The sequence below is a fragment of the Colletes latitarsis genome, chromosome 1 (assembly GCF_051014445.1).
Source record: "Colletes latitarsis isolate SP2378_abdomen chromosome 1, iyColLati1, whole genome shotgun sequence".
In the NCBI taxonomy this organism is placed as follows: domain Eukaryota; kingdom Metazoa; phylum Arthropoda; class Insecta; order Hymenoptera; family Colletidae; genus Colletes; species Colletes latitarsis.
In genome coordinates, this window is record NC_135134.1 from 33,590,457 (window position 1) to 33,611,785 (window position 21,329).

The window sequence follows — 21,329 nt, forward strand, 5'->3', positions numbered from 1 at the left end:
CCAACCTGGGGGGCCCGGCGGTACGAGTTCGCCGCCTCTATGTGGCAATGGTTCAGTCGGTGGCCCTATACGGGGCCCCCGTCTGGGCGGACGACCTTGCGGCCTCCCGGCGCAGCATGACGGTTGTGTCGGGTGCAGAGGCGGATGGCGCTGAGGGTCGTCCGCGGCTACCGGACCGTGTCGCATGAGACGGCGACGGTCCTTGCGGGGATGCCGCCCATGGATCTCCTCGCGCGGTCGCACGCGATGATGTATCGTCATCGTGTCGACCGTCGCGCGGGAGTGGGGGCGGTCCCGGGAGAGCAGGAACCTGCTTGGGGCGATTTGAAGCGCCAGGCCCGGCAGTTCGTGGTGCTCGCGTGGCAGGAGCGGTTGGCACTGCCAACTGCGGGGCACCGGACAGTCGGGGCTGTTCGGCCACTGCTGTGTGAGTGGCTGGACGGAGGCCATGGAAGCCTTACTTATCGGATGGCACAGGTATTTTCCGGGCATGGTAGCTTCGGAAGATACCTGTGCCGGATAGGGAAGGAGCCGACGGCGCGTTGCTGCCATTGTGACGCCGAGCAGGACACGGCTGATCATACCCTCCAGGTATGCCCAGCGTGGGAGGGGCAGCGCCGTGTCCTGGTCGTCGTCATAGGGCGGGATGTCTCGCTGCCGGGTGTGGTGCGCGCCATGCTCGGCAGCGAGAGGAAGTGGAGGGCCGTGGCCTCCTTCTGCGAGACCGTAATGCTGCAGAAGGAGGCCGCGGGAAGGGAGCGCGAGCTTCAGCGGCGCGCTGAGGCTCGCGCTCGTATGGAGGCGCGAGGGCGTCGCCCGGGCGCCAGGCGTCGCGGGAGGCGGCCTTTGCGCGGCGGATGACCCTGGCTGGAAGGGGGGCCCTGAGGGGAGCCTCCTCCCGCCAGGCGGCAATGGGTCGGACGGGGTGGGTTCGGCCCACGGGGAGGCACCCTCGGTGGCCTGGAGCGGCCATGAGCTCCCGGCCGCCGAGGGGTAGAAACGGGGTCGCAGGCGGTTGCGAGTTGGGGCTCGCAGCCCGCCACTAAATGCGGCCCCGGGACGGATCGCGGCGGGATGGAGTGGCCCCGTCCTGCCGCTATGAGACAGAGTGTCTACCGGGGGAACCGTTTGTCCCCCCCGGGGATGGGCGCAAAGCGCGGGCGCGGGGAGGATACCGGAAGAATGCTTCGAGCGATTCCCGTCATTCTACGGGCGCGGGGAATCCCACACAACCCTCCCGCCTCTTCCCAAAGAGGTGGGAGGGAGTCTTTCGAAGATTTTCCCCACGACAAAAAAAAAAAAAAAAAAAAAAAGTAATGTGGAACCACACTGAAACGGTCAATTAAACCTGGTTTCGATCAATATTTCAGAGGATAACACCGGTTAGGTCTGGGTTAGGTCTGGGTTATACTCCCTCAGGGGCTGTGTCCGGCCAGGTGTCCGGCGCAGTAGGGGTCGTAGCGACCCCGATGTACCTGATGCTAATCACACCGTAAGCCTCCTGTTGGTCGTCGCAACAACCCATTCACAATTCCAGTCTTGGTTTTGTGGATGGTACGTGACGGCAGGAGGACCGGGGGCCTTGGCTTAACCGCCTGGGCCGCGAGGATGGTAACTCTATAAATTACCCTCTAATCCTAAGTTATGGTGCGCGGCGATAGGATGCATGGTTGGGAGAGAAGGCCCAATCCCTAGCGACCACCTCTGGGGGCACCTGCCGAACCCCCGGAGTATTAGGCTTCCCCAGGCAAGGCGGCTCTGCCTGGGGCGACCTCTATTCCGACCACTCTCGTGGGATAAATTATGGAACTGAATCAATTTAACAATGAAAGGACTGGCAACATTGATAACGGACTGGCACACGAATCGGCAATCGGCAACGGAACAAATGGACCACATCCTGGTGGGGTGAAACCCGCGGTCAGGGGTGTGGAGGTAGTAAATCCTCCGCTGGGGATCCACCTGGAGGGTGAGGTTGACCTTCTGAGAGCCAGCCCCGCCCCTAGAGTCAGCCTGGAGCGGCTAAATGTCGCAGAGTGGCGTAAGGCTGGGAGGGAATCTCCTCCCTGCAAAAGGCATGAAGCCGAGGAGGTGACGCCGAGCATCGGGGAGACTTTCACCCTTCTCGACGACGAGTCCGAGGACGGCGACGAGTGGGCGCCTCGTTATTCGAGCGCCGACTCAAGCGAAGAGGGTTTTGAACCCGGTAAGCGGAAGCGGAAGAGCCCTGGGGCGGGAAGACCTAGGGGTATTTTCGTGGACCCAAAAAAGTTGGGTCCGGGGATGAAACATCTCCCTAAGCAGGCGGACCTCCGCAAAATAGCGGAGGTCATGAAGCTGGACGAGCTGCTGGGCCGGCTGAAGGAGCAGCTGGAGTCCGTCGTCAAGGTAACAGACACCGCGAGTCACCTGAAGACGACGGACATCCGCGGCCTACGTTTGGCTGCACGGATGGCGTTGGTCAGCGCCGAAGAGATGAACGGCAGAGCTGACCGCGCCGAAAACCCGAATAGGCCGGCCCGGGAGGTTGTCATTCGCCAAGGCGAATGGGAGAGGAGGGCGAAGGCTCTCGAGAAGAGGCTGGAGGTGGCCGATTCCACCGCCACCACCCTGTCCGAAACTGTCAGGGTTAAGGACAGGGAGCTGGAGCACCTCAGGCGGAAAGTGGGCCGCCTGAGGTACAAGCAGGAACAGCGAAAGCTGCTGCGAGATGGGGAGGACGTGGCCGGCGAGACACCGCCGGACCACGAATTACCCTGTGTCCCACGACCCCGGCGGAAGGATCTGCTTCCGTCAACTTTCGCCGGGGGGGACACTGCTATGGATGTCGAAACAGCGGTCTCTGGACCGTCGTCTTCAGCTTTGCCCGCCCTGCGTGAGGAGGAGTGCCCCACATCCGGAAGCCCTTTGATGGTCATGATGACCGAAGTCGTTAAAAGGGTTTCCGAGATGGCGGGGCACATATCGGTCGTGGAGGGCAAGTTTGATGCCCGTTTCGAAGCGGTATGGCGGGCTGTGTCCCGCCCGCCACTGGGAAGAGGTCCGCTGAGCCCTTCTGCATCCGTTGCGGTGGCTCCTGCCCCGCCGAGCTCCACGAAAAGCACTAAGCCGGCGGGGAGGGATACTACAAACGGGAAGGCGAAAGGGGCCAGGGTGACAACACATGGCGGCGCCTCTGCCCCCGCGAAATCGTCTGCGGCACCCCCAAAACTTAACGCAGGGAAGAAAGATGCTGGCAAGGTCCAACCGGCTAAGCCAGCAGTGGGAGGCGCGCGAGAGGTAAAGCCATCCGCCCACAAATTAAAGGCGCCCGCGAAGGCTGCGCCAAATCCCCCTCCGCCACCTCCAAAGTCCGCCCCTGCCCCCGCCAACGATGGGCAGGGTACTTGGGCAGAGGTGGTGAGGCGGGGGAAAAAGATGGGAGGTAACAAGGGCGCGGCACCTGCCGCATCCACAACCATGAGCGGCATATCATCCGCAGCTGGTCAGCCAGCCAGCCAGTAATGCTGCTGCCAGGGGTGCGAGGAAGGGTAGCACCCAGCCCGCGGCGGTAAAATTACCGAAGCTGCCTAAGAAGGCAGCAGTTTCGGTGACTGCCGCCGCTGGGCGTGAAGGAGATTTGGGCCCTCTCCTCACTAGGGTGATGCCCGAGATCTGCAAAGATCTCGGGATCACTGGAATGCGGCCCTCCAGGGCGGTCAGCGGGGCGCTGCTATTAGCGATCCCCGGTGAAAACGGGAAGGAGAAGGCGACCGCCCTGAGGGCGCGACTTGAGGGGGCCCTTCAGGTGGAGGGTGTTCGGGTGGCTTGCCCCCAAAAACAGGCCGAGTTGCGTATTTCCGGCCTGTCAGAGGCAGCCACCCGGGATGCAGTTAGGGAGGCCCTCGCCACCGCCGGGGGTTGCGGCGCCGCGGAGGTAAATGTTGGTGACCTCCGTCGGGACAGCTCGGGCATGTTCACCGCCTGGGCCCGCTGTCCCCTTCGCGCCGCAACCAAACTCGCGAAGTCCGGCCGATTGATGGTCGGCTTCTTCGAGGCCCGGCTGGCGGAGCTCGCAACGAGGCCGCTGCAGTGCCACCGCTGCCTGGAGTTTGGCCACGTACGGCAGCGGTGCACTAGCACCGTCGATCGCAGCGGCCTCTGCTACCGCTGCGGAGGGGCCTCCCACACTGCACGGGAGTGTACGGCCGCCCCGAAATGCCCCCTTTGTGTGGGCTTGGGGCGGCCAGCGGATCACCGAATGGGTGGGGCGGCGTGTCGTCCCCCCAAACGGAAGGGGAAGAAGGCGAAAGGGTCGGGTGTGTCCCCACTCACGGTGCCGGCTAGTGTTGAGCCGGCGCCGGTGTCCGTCGCGATGGAGGTCCAAGGGGCGGCTTGTACCCAGCCGTCCCCAGCTGTGGTGTCGGGAACTATTCCCGCCCCGGCATCTGTCGCGACGGCAGTGAAGGTGGTGGGGTGTGCACCCGCACCCCCGCCTGTGACGGAGATGATGGAGGTGGATTTGGCGCCATGCGACTCGGTGCCATCCACCTCCACGGAATCGGACGGTTTGTTGTCGTGTGGGGGAGCTGCAGTCCCCCCACAACAAGCGGCAACCCAGTCGCCGTGCGGGTCAGAGCCCCTTAGTAGGGGGGTGATGGCCTCGTACGGCGGCAAAGATCCGGCGCGCGCAGGGGCGCCCCATAATGCTGGAAGGGGAGGCCTGGAGGAGGCCGCGGGTGAGACCCGATAATGTCTCAACGCCTCCTCCAGGTCAATTTGAACCACTGCCGGGGGGCCCAGGATCTCATGCTCCAAACCCTCCGGCAGTGGAACATCGGGATGGCCGTGATCGCCGAGCCCTATCGTGTCCCCAAACACCCCGCTTGGGTGGGGACCTTAACGGGGTCTCGGCAATCACTTGGCAGTACGGACGCGGCACGCTGCCGTGCTCCGTAGTTGGGAGGGGCCACGGGTTTGTGGCGGTGAAGTGGGGGGAACTGGTGGTTGCCGGGTGCTACGCGTCGCCCGCTATGGGCCTCACCGATTTTGAGGCGTACCTCGACGAGGTGGGGAGATGCATCTCCCCACATCTCGCCAGTGGGGTACTCGTCCTGGGAGATTTTAATGCCCACGTTGCAGCATGGGGCTGCCCCAGGACGACCGTGAAGGGCGACGCCATGCTCGTATGGGCGGCGGGTCACGGCCTCGTAGTTTTGAATGAAGGGGCCGTGAGCACGTGCGTGCACGCGCGGGGCGAGTCGATCGTCGACATATCGTTGGCGAGCCCCGCCATAGCGCGCCGTGTGTCCGACTGGAGGGTCGCGGAAGAGGTGGCCACGTTAAGCGACCACCTCTACATTACGTTTTCCGTATCCGCGACCCCCGGCTTAAATGGACCCCGCCTCCCGGGCAGGGAAGCACACCCGGCGCCACGCTGGTCCGCCAAGAGGCTGGACCCGGACGCCCTAGCGATGGCAGCCTCCGTTGTGGCATGGCAGGAGATGCCACACCGGACCCTCGGCAATTCTTCTGCCGGGGCGCGTTGGTTCCGCGAGACAATGACGTCGTTGTGCGACGCAGTCATGCCGCGGGCCACCGCACCGAGCCGCGGGGGGTCCGTGTACTGGTGGTCGGGCGAGATCGAGGACTTACGCACTCGGTGCGTTGTCGCCCGACGCCGGTACACCCGCGCCAGGAGACGCCGCGGGGCGACGGAGGCTGAGTTGGTGGGGTTGCGCGGGGAATTTTCCATGGCGCGCAGAACCCTCCGCCGGGCCATCGCGACCCCGAAAGCCCAGGCATGGACGGAGCTCCTCGGCTCTCTGGATGCAAATCCATGGGGGCGCCCGTATCATATGGTCGCAGGGAAGATGCGATCATGGGCGCCCCCGGTCACAGAGAGCCTCGACCCCCAGCTGCTCGGGGAAATTATGCGCGTCCTCTTCCCCGTTGGGGGAGAGGCGTTTCTGCAACCCCCCGAGCCACAGCCGGTTCACCCGCCTTGGTGGTCCGACGAACTGGGGGTCTCCGTGGAGGAGCTAGCTAGGGCCGTTCGGTGAATGGCTGCCAAGAAGACGGCGCCAGGACCGGACGGCATACCCGGCAAGGCCTGGGCTATAGCGGTGGGCGTTTTGGGTGGCGGGTTGATACGCGTCTTCGACGCGTGCCTGCGGACCGGCCAGTTCCCCCCCATATGGAAGGTGGCGAGGTTGGTCCTCCTCCGCAAGCCAGGGAAGCCCGGGGATTCTCCATCCGCGTTCCGACCCATTTGTCTGTTGGACGAGGCTGGAAAGCTCCTTGAGCGGGTCATTGTATCCCGTCTCGAGGGTGCATCTGTTCCGCGTCGGCCCCGATCTGGCCGACCGACAGTTCGGCTTTCGCCGGGGCTGCTCCACAGTCGACGCCATAGCGACAGTGCGGACCCTGGCGGAATCGGCAATCTCCCGGGGGGGGGGGGGGCGTTGGCAGTATCACTTGACATAGCCAACGTCTTTAACACCGTCTCCTGGGAGGCGATAGGTCGGGCACTCCTGTACCACCGAGTGCCCGTCTATCTATGCCGGCTGATCGGGGATTATCTGCGGGGCAGGGTAGTCCAATATCCGGGTCGGAACGGGATGGAGCAGAGAGCGGTGCACCGCGGGGTTCCACAGGGGTCGGTCCTCGGGCCGCTTCTGTGGAACTTGGCGTATGATGCGGTGCTGCGGGCGGATCTCCCCGTCGGCGTGTCGTTAGTATGTTACGCCGACGAGTCTCTGGTGATAGCCGGCGGGGATACGTGGAGGAGGGCCGTGGCCCTCGCGGAGGCAGGGACGGCACGAGTCGTCGCCGAGGTAGAGCGTCTGGGGTTGCGCGTGGCACCCCAGAAGACCGAGGCCATCTGGCTGTGTAATATCAGTGGTCGGGGGGTGCCGCGCCAGGCGTCTCTACGGGTGGGTGGAGCCCAAGTCGGGGTGGGGCACGTGATGAAGTATTTGGGCCTCACCCTCGACAGCTACTGGCGGTTCGGGCATCATTTGGAAGGGTTGGGTCCCCGTATTGAAAGGGCAGCGGCCGCGTTAGGCCGCATAATGCCCAATCTCGGGGGGCCCAACATGGCGGCACGGCGGCTGTATTTGGGAGTCGTCCGGTCCATGGCGCTTTATGGCGCGCCAATATGGGCCGGCCGTCTGATGGCCAATCGGCGGGGTGCATTTGTACTCCGTCGGTTACAGAGGTTGGTCGCCATCAGAGTCGTGCGGGGTTATCGCACCATCTCCTACACAGCCGCCACCTTGCTGGCGGGATCGGCACCGTTTCACCTGCTGGCGAAAATGGACGCAGAGGTCTATCAAAGCCTCTGTGACCTTCGCCAGCGGGGCGTGGACCCACACGGCGAGGAGGCCGCTAACGGCCCGAAGCCAGGCGCGGCGACGCGTCTATAGTCGGTGGCTGGTGTGGCTCTCCAAGCCAGACCAGCGGGATGATCGCGTTGCCGCGGCGATCCGCCCAGTGTTTTATGCCTGGGTGGGCCGTAGCTGGGGTACGCCCACCTACCGCCTGACACAGGTACTGACCGGACACGGTTGCTTCGGTCGGTACCTGCATCGGATAGGGCGGGAGGCGACGGATGCGTGCCGTCACTGCAGGGGAAGGGAGGACACCGCGCAGCACACGCTGCAGTTTTGCCCGGCGTGGGCAGCGCAGCGCGGTGTCCTTATTAGAGCGATTGGAGCGGACCTCTCGCTGCCGGCCGTCATTCGTGCAATGGTCGGCAGTGAGGAGGCGTGGGCGGCCATGGCCTTGTTTTGCGAGGAGGTCATGGTCGCCAAGGAAGACGCCGAGCGGGCGCGTGAGGAGGTGGGGGGGGGGGCAGGCGGCGACGCCGACCGTAAGGCCCTCCACCGCTCCCCGTGGCAGGGGGAGCGCGAAGGGGTCGGTGATGGTGTTTGTGGTGTGAGGTGAGGGACTTTGTCCTCTCATTCCCCCTCGCACCCAGCCCATCACCGGACCGGGGGCCCGTGGCATGGGCCCCGTCCAGCGGGGGCGGCAGTGTTAGCCAGCCCCGCAGCCGTGGTCGCGATCGCGTGGGGGCCCGGTCGCGGCTAGTACCAACGGCACGAGTGGGGCGACGTCGCGTGTGACCGCGCGGCGTCGCAGTGGGGCAATCAATTATGTTTGCCCCCCTATTGGGGGTGGAGAATCACATCTCCACCCCCGGGAAGGGCCCGTAGTAGGGCGTTGCGCCAACGGGGAGAGTCACGGTAGTATCGCTAGTTTGGATCCCGTGACTCTCCCCAGATAAAGGGCGCAGGCGGTCACCGTGGTGTTTTAGCCGGTAAGAGTCCGGCACTCCCCCCCAGGGAGCCGGGGTGTCCATGAGGATTTCACCACGTTAAAAAAAAAAAAAAAAAAAAGGTCTAGGTTATACCCGCGTCTGGCTTATGATTTTGCCTTTTCGCATACTTGTTGGCCAGATCCCGGGTTTTTTCAGGTTTGAATCACGTAGTAATGTGGTACCACCCTGAAACCGTCAACTAAACCTGGTTTCGATAAACATTTTGGTGGATAACACCAGTTAGGTCTGGGGTAGGTCTGGGATATGCCGCATCTAGCTTATACTTTCGCCTTTTTCGCATATTTGTTGACCAGATCCCGGGTTTCTTCTTGTTTGAAAAACGTAGTAATGTGGTACCACACTGAAACTGTCAATTAAACCTGGTTTCGATCAATATTTTTGAGAATAATACCGGTTGGGTCAGGGTTAGGTCTAGGATAAGCGCGCATCTGGCTTACACCTTCGCATTTTCCGCATACTTGTTAGCCAGATCTTGAGTATTTTCTGGTTTGAATCACATAGTATTGTGGTACCACACTGAAAAAGTCAACTAAGCCTGGTTTCGATCATTATTTTAGAGGATAACACCAGTTAGGTCTGGGTTAGGTCTTGGATATGCTCGCCTCTGGCTTATACTTTCGCCATTTCCGCATACTTGTTGGCCAGATCCCGGGTATTTTCTTGTTTGAATCACGTAGTAATGTGGTGCCCACACTGAAACAGTCAACTAAGCCTGGTTTCGATCAATATTCTAGAGGATAACACCGGTTAGGTCTGGGTTAGGTCTGAGATATGCTCGCCTCTGGCTTATACTTTCGCCATTTCCGCATACTTGTTGGCCAGAAAACGGGTTTTTTCTTCTGTGAATCACGTAGTATTGCGCTACCCCACTTTTTTTTTTTTTTTTTTTTTTTTTTGTCGTGGGGAAAATCTTCGAAAGACTCCCTCCCACCTCCTTGGGGAGAGGTGGGAGGGGTGTGTGGGATTCCCCGCGCCCGTACAACGACAGGCGCGGGACCTACCCACTAAAAACCCCACGGTGACCCTTCGGCACGCTTTGGGAGGATACCGGGAATCGCTCGAAGCATTCTTCCGGTATCCTCCCCGTGCCCGCGCTTTCGCGCCCATCCCCCGGGGGGACAATCGGTCCCCCCAGTAGACACACTGCCTCATAGCGGCGGGACGGGGCCACTCCATCCCGCCGCTATCCGTCTCGGGGCCGCGTTTAGTGGCGGCTGCGAGCCCCAACTCGCAACCGCCCGCGACCCCGTTTCCACCCCTCGGCGGCCGGGCGTTCATGGCCGCACCAGACCGCCGAGGGTGCCTCCCCTTGCATCGGACCGGTAGGGGGAGGCACTCCTACCCCCAACCGGTCCGACCCGGCGCCGCCTGGCGGGAGGAGGGTCCCCTCAGGACCCCCCTCCCAGCCTAGGTCATCCGCCACGCCGAGGCGGCCGCCCGCGACGCCTCGCGACCGGGCGACGACCTCGGGCCACCGCACGAGCGCGAGCTTCAGTGCGCCGCTGAAGCTCGCGCTCCCTCCCCGCGGCCTCCTTCTGCAACATTACGTTCTCGCAGAAGGAGGCCACGGCCCTCCACTTCTCCTCGCTGCCGAGCATGGCGCGCACCACGCCCGGCAGCGAGACATCCCGCCCGACGACGCCGACCAGGACACGGCGCTCCCCCTCCCAGGCGGGGCATACCTCCAGGGTATGATCCGCCGTGTCCTGCTCAGCGTCGCAGTGGCAGCAACGCGCCGTCGGCTCCTTCCCTATCCGGCACAGGTATCTTCCGAAGCTGCCATGCCCGGAAAATACCTGTGCCATCCGGTAGGTGAGGCTGCCATGGGCTCTGTCCAGCCACTCCTTCAGGAGTGGCCGAACCGCCCCGACAGTCCGGTGCCCCGCGGTTGGCAGAGCCAGCCGCTCCTGCCACGCGAGCAACACGGACTGCCGGGCCTGGCGCTTCAAATCGCCCCAAGCAGGTTCCTGCCCGCCCGGGACCGCCCCCACCCCCGCGCGACGGTCGACGCGGTGCCGGTACATCACCGCGTGCGACCGCGCGAGCAGGTCCATGGGCGGCATCCCCGCTAGAACCGTCGCCGCCTCATGTGACATGGTCCGATACCCGCGGACGACCCTGAGCGCCATGCGCCTCTGCACCCGACGCAGCATAGTCATGCCGCGCCGGGAGGCAGCCAGGTCGTCCGCCCAGACGGGGGCCCCGTATAGGGCCACCGACTGGACCATTGCCACATAGAGGCGACGAACTCGGCCCGCCGGGCCCCCCAGGTTGGGCAGGATCCGGCCCAGAGCCGCAACCATCCTTTCCAACCGGGGGACCAGGCAGCGGAAATGCTTCTCGAAACGCCAGTGGCTATCGAGGATCAGCCCCAGATACCTGATCTGGGGCTTCACCTCGATGTCAGCCCCACCCACCCGGATCAGAGGGGGTGGCGGATCCTGCCGAGGTGAATGAAACGCAATCACCTCGGTCTTATGGACCGCCACCGTCATCCCCATCCCCCTGATCCGGTCGACGACGCGTTGCGACCCCTCCTCCGCGCGACGCATGGCCCTCCCCCAGTGCGCCCCGACGGCCAGCACCAGTGTGTCATCCGCATAACACACCGTGCTGACGCCGTCGGGGAGGCCGCCCCGCAACACCGAGTCGTACGCGATGTTCCACAGGAGTGGCCCGAGGACCGACCCCTGCGGAACACCGCAGTACACCTCCCTCCGCATATCACCATCCCGGCCCGGATACTCGATCCACCTGCCGCGGAGATAATCCCCGATGACCGCCCTGAGACAAGGGGGGACTCGATGATATTCGAGCCCCCTCCTTATCCCTTCCCAGGGGAGGGTGTTAAAGGCATTGGCAATATCCAAGGATATTGCCAATGCCACCCCTCCCCGGGAGACGGCCGCCTCCGAGAGGGCCCTCACACGACCTATCGCGTCGATAGTCGATCGGCCCCCCCGGAAACCGAACTGGCAGTCGGCCAGACCGGGATCACCCCGCGACAGGTGCTCGACGAGGCGGGCAGCAATCACACGCTCGAAGAGCTTGCCCACCTCGTCGAGGAGACAAATGGGCCGGTATGCGGAGGGAGACTCCGCGGGCCGACCCTCCTTCCGGAGGAGGACCATCCTCGCCACCTTCCAACTGGGGGGGAATCGCCCGTCCCTCAGGCAGCGGTCGAACAACCGCCTGAGGTCGGCCCCAAGGACGCCCTGGGTCAAGACCCAAACCCGGCCGGGCACACCATCCGGACCCGGGGCCGTGTTACGAACCCCGAGCCGTCTGATGGCCGCTGCCAGCTCCTCCTGCGTGACCCCCAGCTCGGCCGTCCACTCCACTGGGACAGCCGCCGCCGCCGGAGGACGCGGTCCCCTCTCCCCAATTGGGAAGAGTGTATTGACCACGTCCTCCAGCAGCCGGGGGTCAAGACCCTCGGTGACGGGGGGCGCCCACGGGCGGAGCTTATTCAGCACCACCTTATATGGGCGCCCCCATGGATCGTCATCAAGGGTCTGGAGGAGCTCCTTCCATGCCTGGGTCTTGGCCCGTTTGATGGCGACCTGCAGAGCAACCCGCGCCACGCGGTATGCTCCATACAGGTCATCAGCTGCCCTCGCTCGCGCCACGCCGTCGCCTGTACGTTGACGACGGCGCGCGTGGGTGTACTGGCGTCGGGCGCGGACAGTCGCGACTCGCAACTCCGCGATCGCGTCCGACCACCAGTACACCGCCCGGCGAGGAGAAGCCCGCCCGACCCGAGGCATCCCCGCGTCGCAAATACCCGCGACCAATGCTCCGAGCCGGGCGACCTCCTCCTCTATGCTCGGCAACTCGGCCGCTCCCTGCGGCCAAGTTGCAGCGAGGGCAGCTGCCATCAGGGCGTCCTTGTCCAGGCGCCGAAGCGCCCAGCGGCGTGGTGGGGTGCCACGCAGGCGGCCGTGTCGGGATGCACTCGCGGCGGCAGAGACCTCCATCCGGATGTACCGGTGATCGGAGAGTGTCTCTGCCCCCGCGACCACGTGCCAACCCGACACCATGCGCACGGCGTTGGGGGTCGCGAATCCAACATCCACGATGGACCCCCCATATCGCCGCACGCATGTGTGCTCCGACCCCCGGTTCAATACCCGGAGGTCGAGCCCCGCCGCCCAATCGCCCAGGATCCCGCCGCGAACGGAGGTCCTGGGGGATCCCCAAGCCACCGACTTGGCATTAAAATCCCCCAGGACCAGCACCGGCCGGGCCGCGTAGCGCTGCACGCATGCCGCGACCTCGGCCAAGTACAGCTCGAACGCAGCGTGACCGCTACGGGGAGAAATGTAGCACCCCACCACAGCGACTCCCCCCCAGTCCACGGCGACGAATCCCCGACCGCGCTCCAACAAGGAGAACGGTGGGGACCCGTCGCCCCCTCCCCATACCGTCGCCACCAAGCCGTCCGCGTCGCCCACCCAATGAGGGTGATCAGGGACGCGGTACGGCTCGGCGGCGACCGCCAGGCCAACCCCCCACTCCGCGAGGACTTGGGACATCAAGTCCTGTGCCGCGCGGCAGTGGTTGAGGTTGGCCTGGAGGAGGAGGCGGGGCGGCATTAATTAATGGCCGCGCCAGCCTCCTCCCGGCCGTCCGTCCCCGTAGCACCGTCCACCTCCATGGAGGACGATGCCACCGCCCTCGGCACCGGAGCCGGTGCAGCCCGCCTCTTCCTCTCCTTCCGGGAGGGGGGGGAGCACTTCTTGCTCCCCACCCTGTGATCGGCTGGCCTCCCCATGTCCGCACACAGCGGGCAGTGGGGGGCCGCCGAGCACTGGCTCGCACGGTGCTCTTTGGCACCGCAGCGGTAACACTGACCGCTGCGGTCCACCGGCGAGGTGCACCACTGCCTCACGTGCCCCAATTCGAGGCAGCGGTGACACTGGAGCGGGCGCGGCGCGAGGATTTCCACCCGCGCCGAAACCCACCCCACCAACACCCTCCCGGATTCCGCCACCTTACGGGCGGCGGAGAGGGGGCACCGGGCCCACACCGACCCGAGGCCGGAGGGCGACCTGCGGATCTCTCCGATCCGCAGGTCCTCCACAGGACAGTCCCCCGCCCTCGCAAGGGCACGGGACACATCCTGTGCGCTGACCGAGTCGTCCAGCCCACTAACGCGCATCTCCGTGCGCTTCGTGGGCCGGGCGACCCGGACACCTCGCTCGCCCAGCTGCTCCCGGAGCCTCTGGGCGAGACGATCCGCCTTCGCGCCGCCTTCTGCACCGGGGATCTCCAGCAAGAGACCCCCGGTCACGGCCCTCTTCGCCCTCACGGAGGCGATGCCCAGCTCTTCCAGGGAGATATTCTCCCTGGCGAGCCGCATCGCCTCCGCGAGGGTCAGGTCGCCCCCCTGCGCAACGGTCAGCGTCACCGCTGCCGTTTTTGGGGGACGACCTGGTCGTGCCTTCCCGACCTTCGCGGCCTTTACCTTGGCCGCCGGCGGCGGAGGCGGAGGCCGCGGTTGCGAGGCCTTCCTCGCCGCCCGCTTCGCCTTCCGCCCCACCACCTCACTCCACGCCACCCCCCCTTGGGAGGGTGCCGTGGAGGACGCGACCACCGCGACCACGGGTACACCACCCTCCTTGGGGGTCGCGACCCGGGGCCCTGGTGCCGCAACGCTGGGCGGAGCCTTCACTCCGCCCTTCTTTGCCTTCCCCGACTGTACCGGAACAGGTCGGGGAGGCACCGCCTTCCTGCTGACCGCTCTTCCGGCGAGGAGCTCCTCCCGGAAGGCGGCCAGCTTGCCATCAATCATGTCCCCAATCCTCCTCAGAAGATCGTCTTCTGAGGAGGACGGGGACTTCTTCACGGGCGGAGTGCGGGTGGAGGGGCCCGCGGTGCCCCGCACCACTGCCGCCGCACTCCGCTTATTTACCTCCGCCGAGGGACGCGGCGGTGGAGGAGGAGGGAGGATGGGAGGGAGGGCCGCGCTGTTCCACAGCGCCTCTGCCCTCCTCCTCCCCTGTCGCTCCTCCTCCAACAGGAGCTGCAGACGGGCGTTCCGCCCTCTGAGCTCCCGCGCCGCCTCCCTCATTTCCTCCGCCGCGGCCTTCAGGGCCTGCGCGCCACCGCTTTTCTGCCCCTTAAAGGCGCAGGCAGCGGCGACTTTCTCCACCCGCCTCAGGGACGAGGAGATCCTCTCCGATATCTCCTCGGTCACCTCGTCCCTGAGGCAACTCAGCCTCACCGACGGGCTCATCGCCCCGCCCACCTCGACGACGGCCTGCCCCGTCCTCTTCCTCTTAGAGCCTATGAGGCTCCTGGTGGAGGAGAAGGACGAGACTGACGCAGTCTCGTCGTCCTCCTCCACCTTCCACGAAGCCGGGCCAGGCGCTGGAGGCGGCGCGAGCGCCGTCACTCCAGTCCCAACACCGCCTTCGTCCTCCCCCACTGACTTACCCCGTCCCATCCCCGTTTTAATATTGAACTCCATAACATTCCCACGAGCAGGTCGGAAGGAAAGGTCCGCCCGGGCAGAGCCGCCTTACCCGGGTAAGCCTATATACTCCGGGGGTTCGGCAGGTTCCCCGGAGGTGGTCGCTTGGGATTGGGCCTCCTCCCCCAACCATGCATCCCATCGCCGCGCACCATAGCTTAGGATTGGAGGGCGATTTTATAGAGTCGCCATACTCGTGGCCCAGGCGGTTAAGCCAAGACCCCCGTTCCTCCTGCCGTCACGTACCATTCACAAAACCAATAGGGAATTGTGAATGGGTCGTTGTGACGACCAACAGGAGGCTTACGGTGTGTGTATGACTCGGGTACCCCGGGTTCGTTAAGCCCGTACTGCAGCTGAAAGGCTGGCAGCCCCTGAGGGTTGCGCTACCCCACTGAAAAAGTCAAGTAAACCAGGGTTCGATCAAAATTATAGAGGATAACACCGGTTAGGTCTGGGTTAGGTCTGAGATATGCGCGCATCTGGCTTATACTTTCGCCTTTTTCGCGTATTTGTTGGCGTGATCCCGGGTTTCTTCTTATTTGGAAAACGTTGTAATGTGGTACCACGCTGAAACAGTCAATTAAACCTGGTTTCGATCAATACTTTAGAGGAAAACACCAGTTAGGTCTGGGTTAGGTCTGGGTTATGCCCGCATCTGGCTCATGATTTTGCCCTTTCGCACACTTGTTGGCCAGATCCTGGGCTTTTTCTGGTTTGAATCACGTAGTAATGTGGTACCACACTGAAACAGTCAATTAAACCTGGCTTCGATCAGTAGTTTAGAGGATAACACCGGTTAGGTCTGGGTTAGGACTGGGATATGCGCACATCTGGCTTATGCCTTCGCATTTTCCGCATACTTGTTGGCCAGATCCTGGGTTTTTTCTGGTTTGAATCACGTAGTAATGTGCTACCACACTGAAACGGTCAATCGAACATGGATTCGATCAATATTTCAGACGATAACACCGGTTAGGTCTGGGTTAGGTCTGGGTTATACCCGCGTCTGGCTTATGATTTTGCCTTTTCGCACACTTGTTGGCCAGATCCTGGGCTTTTTCTGGTTTGAATCACGTAGTAATGTGGTGCCACACTGAAACAGTCAATTAAACCTGGCTTCGATCAGTAGTTTAGAGGATAAACCGGTTAGGTCTGGGTTAGGTCTGGGATATGCGCACATCTAGCTTATACTTTCGCCATTTCCGCACACTTGTTGGCCAGATCCTGGGCTTTTTCTGGTTTGAATAACGTAGTAATGAGGTGCCACACTGAAACAGTCAATTAAACCTGGCTTCGATCAGTAGTTTAGAGGATAAACCGGCTAGGTCTGGGTCAGGTCTGGGATATGCCGCATCTGGCTTATACTTTCGCCTTTTTCGCATATTTGTTGGCCAGATCCCGGGTTTCTTCTTGTTTGAAAGTAGTAATGTGGTACCACTCTGAAACTGTCAATTAAACCTGGTTTCGACCTATATTTTTGAGAATAATACCGGTTGGGTCTGGGTTAGGTCTAGGATATGCGCGCATCTGGCTTACACCTTCGCATTTTCCGCATACTTGTTAGCCAGATCCTGAGTTTTTTCTGGTTTGAATCACATAGTATTGTGGTACCACACTGAAAAAGTCAACTAAGCCTGGTTTCGATCATTATTTTAGAGGATAACACCAGTTAGGTCTGGGTTAGGTCTTGGATATGCTCGCCTCTGGCTTATACTTTCGCCATTTCCGCATACTTGCTGGCCAGATCCCGGGTATTTTCTTGTTTGAATCACGTACTAAGGTGGTACCCACACTGAAACAGTCAACTAAGCCTGGTTTCGATCAATATTCTAGAGGATAATACCGGTTAGGTCTGGGTTAGGTCTGAGATATGCTCGCCTCTGGCTTATACTTTCGCCATTTCCGCAAACTTGTTGGCCAGATCACGGGTTTTTTCTTGTTTGAATCACGTAGTATTGTGCTACCACACTGAAAAAGACAAGTAAACCAGGTTTCGATCAAAATTATAGAGGATAACACCGGTTAGGTCCGGGTTAGGTCTGGGTTATGCCCGCATCTGCCTCATGATTTTGACTTTTTGCACACTTGTTGGCCAGATCCTGGGCTTTTTCTGGTTTGAATCAAGTAGTAATGTGGTACCACACTGAAACGGTCAATTAAACATGGATTCGATCAATATTTCAGAGGATAACACCTGTTAGGTCTGGGTTAAGTCTGGGTTATACCCGCGTCTGGCTTATGATTTTGCGTTTTGGCACACTTGTTGGCCAGATCCTGGGCTTTTTCTGGTTTGAATCAAGTAGTAATGTGGTACAACACTGAAACAGTCAACTAAACCAGGTTTCGATCAAAATTATAGAGGATAACACCGGTTAGGTCTGGGTTAGGTCTGGGTTATGCCCGCATCTGCCTCATGATTTTGCCTTTTTGCACACTTGTTGGCCAGATCCTGGGCTTTTTCTGGTTTGAATCACGTCGTAATGTGGTACCACACTGAAACAGTCAATTAAACCTGGCTTCGATCAGTAGTTTAGAGGATAACAGCGGTTATGTCTGGGTTAGGTCTGGGATATGCGCATATCTGGCTTATGCCTTCGCATTTTCCGCATACTTGTTGGCCAGATCCTGGGTTTTTTCTGGTTTGAATCACGTAGTAATGTGGTACCACACTGAAACAGTCAACGAAGCGTGGTTCCGATTAGTATTTTAAAGGATAACACCGGTTAGGTCTGGGTTAGGTCTGAGATATGCGCGCATCTGGCTTATACTTTCGCCTTTTTCGCGTATTTGTTGGCGTGATCCCGTGTTTCTTCTTATTTGGAAAACGTTGTAATGTGGTACCACGCTGAAACAGTCAATTAAACCTGGTTTCGATCAATACTTTAGAGGATAACACCAGTTAGGTCTGGGTTAGGTCTGGGTTATACCCGCATCTGGCTCATGATTTTGCCTTTTCGCACACTTGTTGGCCAGATCCTGGGCTTTTTCTGGTTTGATTCACGTAGTAATGTGGTACAACGCTGAAACAGTCAACTAAACCTGGTTTCGATCAACATTTTAGTGGTTAACACCGGTTAAGTATGGGTTAGGTCTGGGTTATACCCGCATCTGGCTTATGATTTTGCTTTTTCGCATACTTGTTGGCCAGATCCTGGGCTTTTTCTTGTTTGAATCACGTAGTAATGTGGTACCACACTGAAACAGTCAATTAAACCTGGCTTCGATCAGTAGTTTAGAGGATAACACCGGTTAGGTCTGGGTTAGGTCTGGGATATGCGCACATCTGGCTCATGGCTTCTCATTTTCCCCATACTTGTTGGCCAGATCCTGGGTTTTTTCTGGTTTGAATCACGTAGTAATGTGGTACCACACTGAAACGGTCAATTAAACCTGGTTTCGATGAATATTTCAGAGGATAACACCGGTTAGGTCTGGGTTAGGTCTGGGTTATACCCGCGCCTGGCTTATGATTTTGCCTTTTCGCATATTTGTTGGCCAGATCCTGGGTTTTTTCAGGTTTGAATCACGTAGTAATGTGGTACCACCCTGAAACCGTCAACTAAACATGGTTTCGATAAACATTTTGGTGGATAACACCGGTTAGGTCTGGGTTAGGTCTGGGATATGCCGCATCTGGCTTAAACTTTCGCCTTTTTCGCATATTTGTTTCCAGATCCCGGGTTTCTTCTTGTTTGAAAGTAGTAATGTGGTACCACTCTGAAACTGTCAATTAAACCTGGTTTCGACCAATATTTTTGAGAATAATACCGGTTGGGTCTGGGTTAGGTCTAAGATATGCGCGCATCTGGCTTACACCTTCGCATTTTCCGCATACTTGTTAGCCAGATTCTGAGTTTTTTCTGGTTTGAATCACATAGTATTGTGGTACCACACTGAAAAAGTCAACTAAGCCTGGTTTCGATCATTATTTTAGAGGATAACACCAGTTAGGTCTGGGTTAGGTCTGGGTTATGCCCGCATCTGCCTCATGATTTTGACTTTTGGACACTTGTTGGCCAGATCCTGGGCTTTTTCTGGTTTGAATCAAGTAGTAATGTGGTACCACACTGAAACGGTCAATTAAACATGGATTCGATCAATATTTCAGAGGATAACACCTGTTAGGTCTGGGTTAGGTCTGGGTTATACCCGCGTCTGGCTTATGATTTTGCGTTTTCGCACACTTGTTGGCCAGATCCTGGGCTTTTTCTGGTTTGAATCAAGTAGTAATGTGGTACAACACTGAAACAGTCAACTAAACCTGGTTTCGATCAAAATTATAGAGGATAACACCGGTTAGGTCTGGGTTAGGTCTGGGTTATGCCCGCATCTGCCTCATGATTTTGCCTTTTTGCACACTTGTTGGCCAGATCCTGGGCTTTTGCTGGTTTGAATCACGTAGTAATGTGGTACCACACTGAAACAGTCAATTAAACCTGGCTTCAATCAGTAGTTTAGAGGATAACAGCGGTTATGTCTGGGTTAGGTCTGGGATATGCGCACATCTGGCTTATGCCTTCGCATTTTCCGCATACTTGTTGGCCAGATCCTGGGTTTTTTCTGGTTTGAATCACGTAGTAATGTGGTACCACACTGAAACAGTCAACGAAGCGTGGTTCCGATTAGTATTTTAAAGGATAACACCGGTTAGGTCTGGGTTAGGTCTGAGATATGCGCGCATCTGGCTTATACTTTCGCCTTTTTCGCGTATTTGTTGGCGTGATCTCGGGTTTCTTCTTATTTGGAAAACGTTGTAATGTGGTACCACGCTGAAACAGTCAACTAAACCTGGTTTCGATCAACATTTTAGTGGTTAACGCCGGTTAAGTCTGGGTTAGGTCTGGGTTATACCCGCATCTGGCTTATGATTTTGCCTTTTCGCATACTTGTTGGCCAGATCCTGGGCTTTTTCTTGTTTGAATCACGTAGTAATGTGGTACCACACTGAAACAGTCAATTAAACCTGGCTTCGATCAGTAGTTTAGAGGATAACACGGGTTAGGTCTGGGTTAGGTCTGGGATATACCCGCGTCTGGTTTATGATTTTGCCTTTTCGCATACTTGTTGGCCAGATCCTGGGTTTTTTCAGGTTTGAACCACGTAGTAATGTGGTACCACCCTGAAACCGTCAACTAAACATGGTTTCGATAAACATTTTGGTGGATAACACCGGTTAGGTCTGGGTTAGGTCTGGGATATGCCGCATCTAGCTTAAACTTTCGCCTTTTTCGCATATTTGTTTCCAGATCCCGGGTTTCTTCTTGTTTGAAAAACGTAGTAGTGTGGTACCACACTGAAACTGTCAATTAAACCTGTTTTCGATCAATATTTTTGAGAATAATACCGTTTGGGTCTGTGTTAGGTCTGGAATATGCGCGCATCTGGCTTACGCCTTCGCATTTTCCGCATACTTGTTGGCCGGATCCTGGGCTTTTTCTGGTTTGAATCACGTAGTAATGTGGTACCACACTGATACAGTCAACTAAACCTGGTTTCGATCAATATTTTAGAGGATAACACCGGTTAGGTCAGGCTTAAGTCTGGGGTATGCCCGCATCTGGCTCATTATTTTGCCTTTTCGCATACTTGTTGGCCAGATCCTGGGCTTCTTCTGGTTTGAATCATGTAGTAATGTGGTACCACACTGAAACAGTCAACTAAACATGGTTTCGATCAACATTTTAGAGGATAACACCGGTTAGGTCTGGGTTAGTTCTGGGTTATGCGCGCAACTGGCTTATACTTTCGCATTTTCCGCATACTAGTTGGCCAGATCCCGGGTTCCTTCTTGTTTGAAAAACGTAGTAATGTTGTACCACACTGAAACTGTCAATTAAATCTGGTTTGGATAAATATTTTACTGGATAACACCGGTTGGGTCTGTGTTAGGTCTGGTATATGCGCGCATCTGGCATATACTTTCGACTTTTTCGCATACTTGTTGGCCAGATCCTGGGTTTTTCTGGTTTGAATCACGTAGCAGTTTGATACCACACTGAAACAGTCAATTAATCCTGGTTTCGATCAATATTTTAGAGGGTAACACCGGTTAGGTCTGGGTTAGGTCTGGGTTATGCCCGCATCTGGCTCATGATTTTGACTTTTCGCATACATGTTGGCCGGATCCCGGGCTTTTTCTGGTTTGAATCACGTAGTAATGTGGTACCACACTGATACAGTCAACTAAACCTGGATTCGATCAACATTTTAGAGGATAACACCGGTTAGGTCTGGCTAAAGTCTGGGCTATGGTCGCATCTGCCTCATTATTTTGCCTTTTCGCATACTTGTTGGCCAGATCCTGGGCTTCTTCTGGTTTGAATCATGTAGTAATGTGGTACCACACTGAAACAGTCAACTAAACATGGTTTCGATCAACATTTTAGAGGATAACACTGGTTAGGTCTGGGTTAGTTCTGGGTTATGCGCGCAACTGGCTTATACTTTCGCATTTTCCGCATACTCGTTGGCCAGATCCCGGGTTCCTTCTTGTTTGAAAAACGTAGTAATGTTGTACCACACTGAAACTGT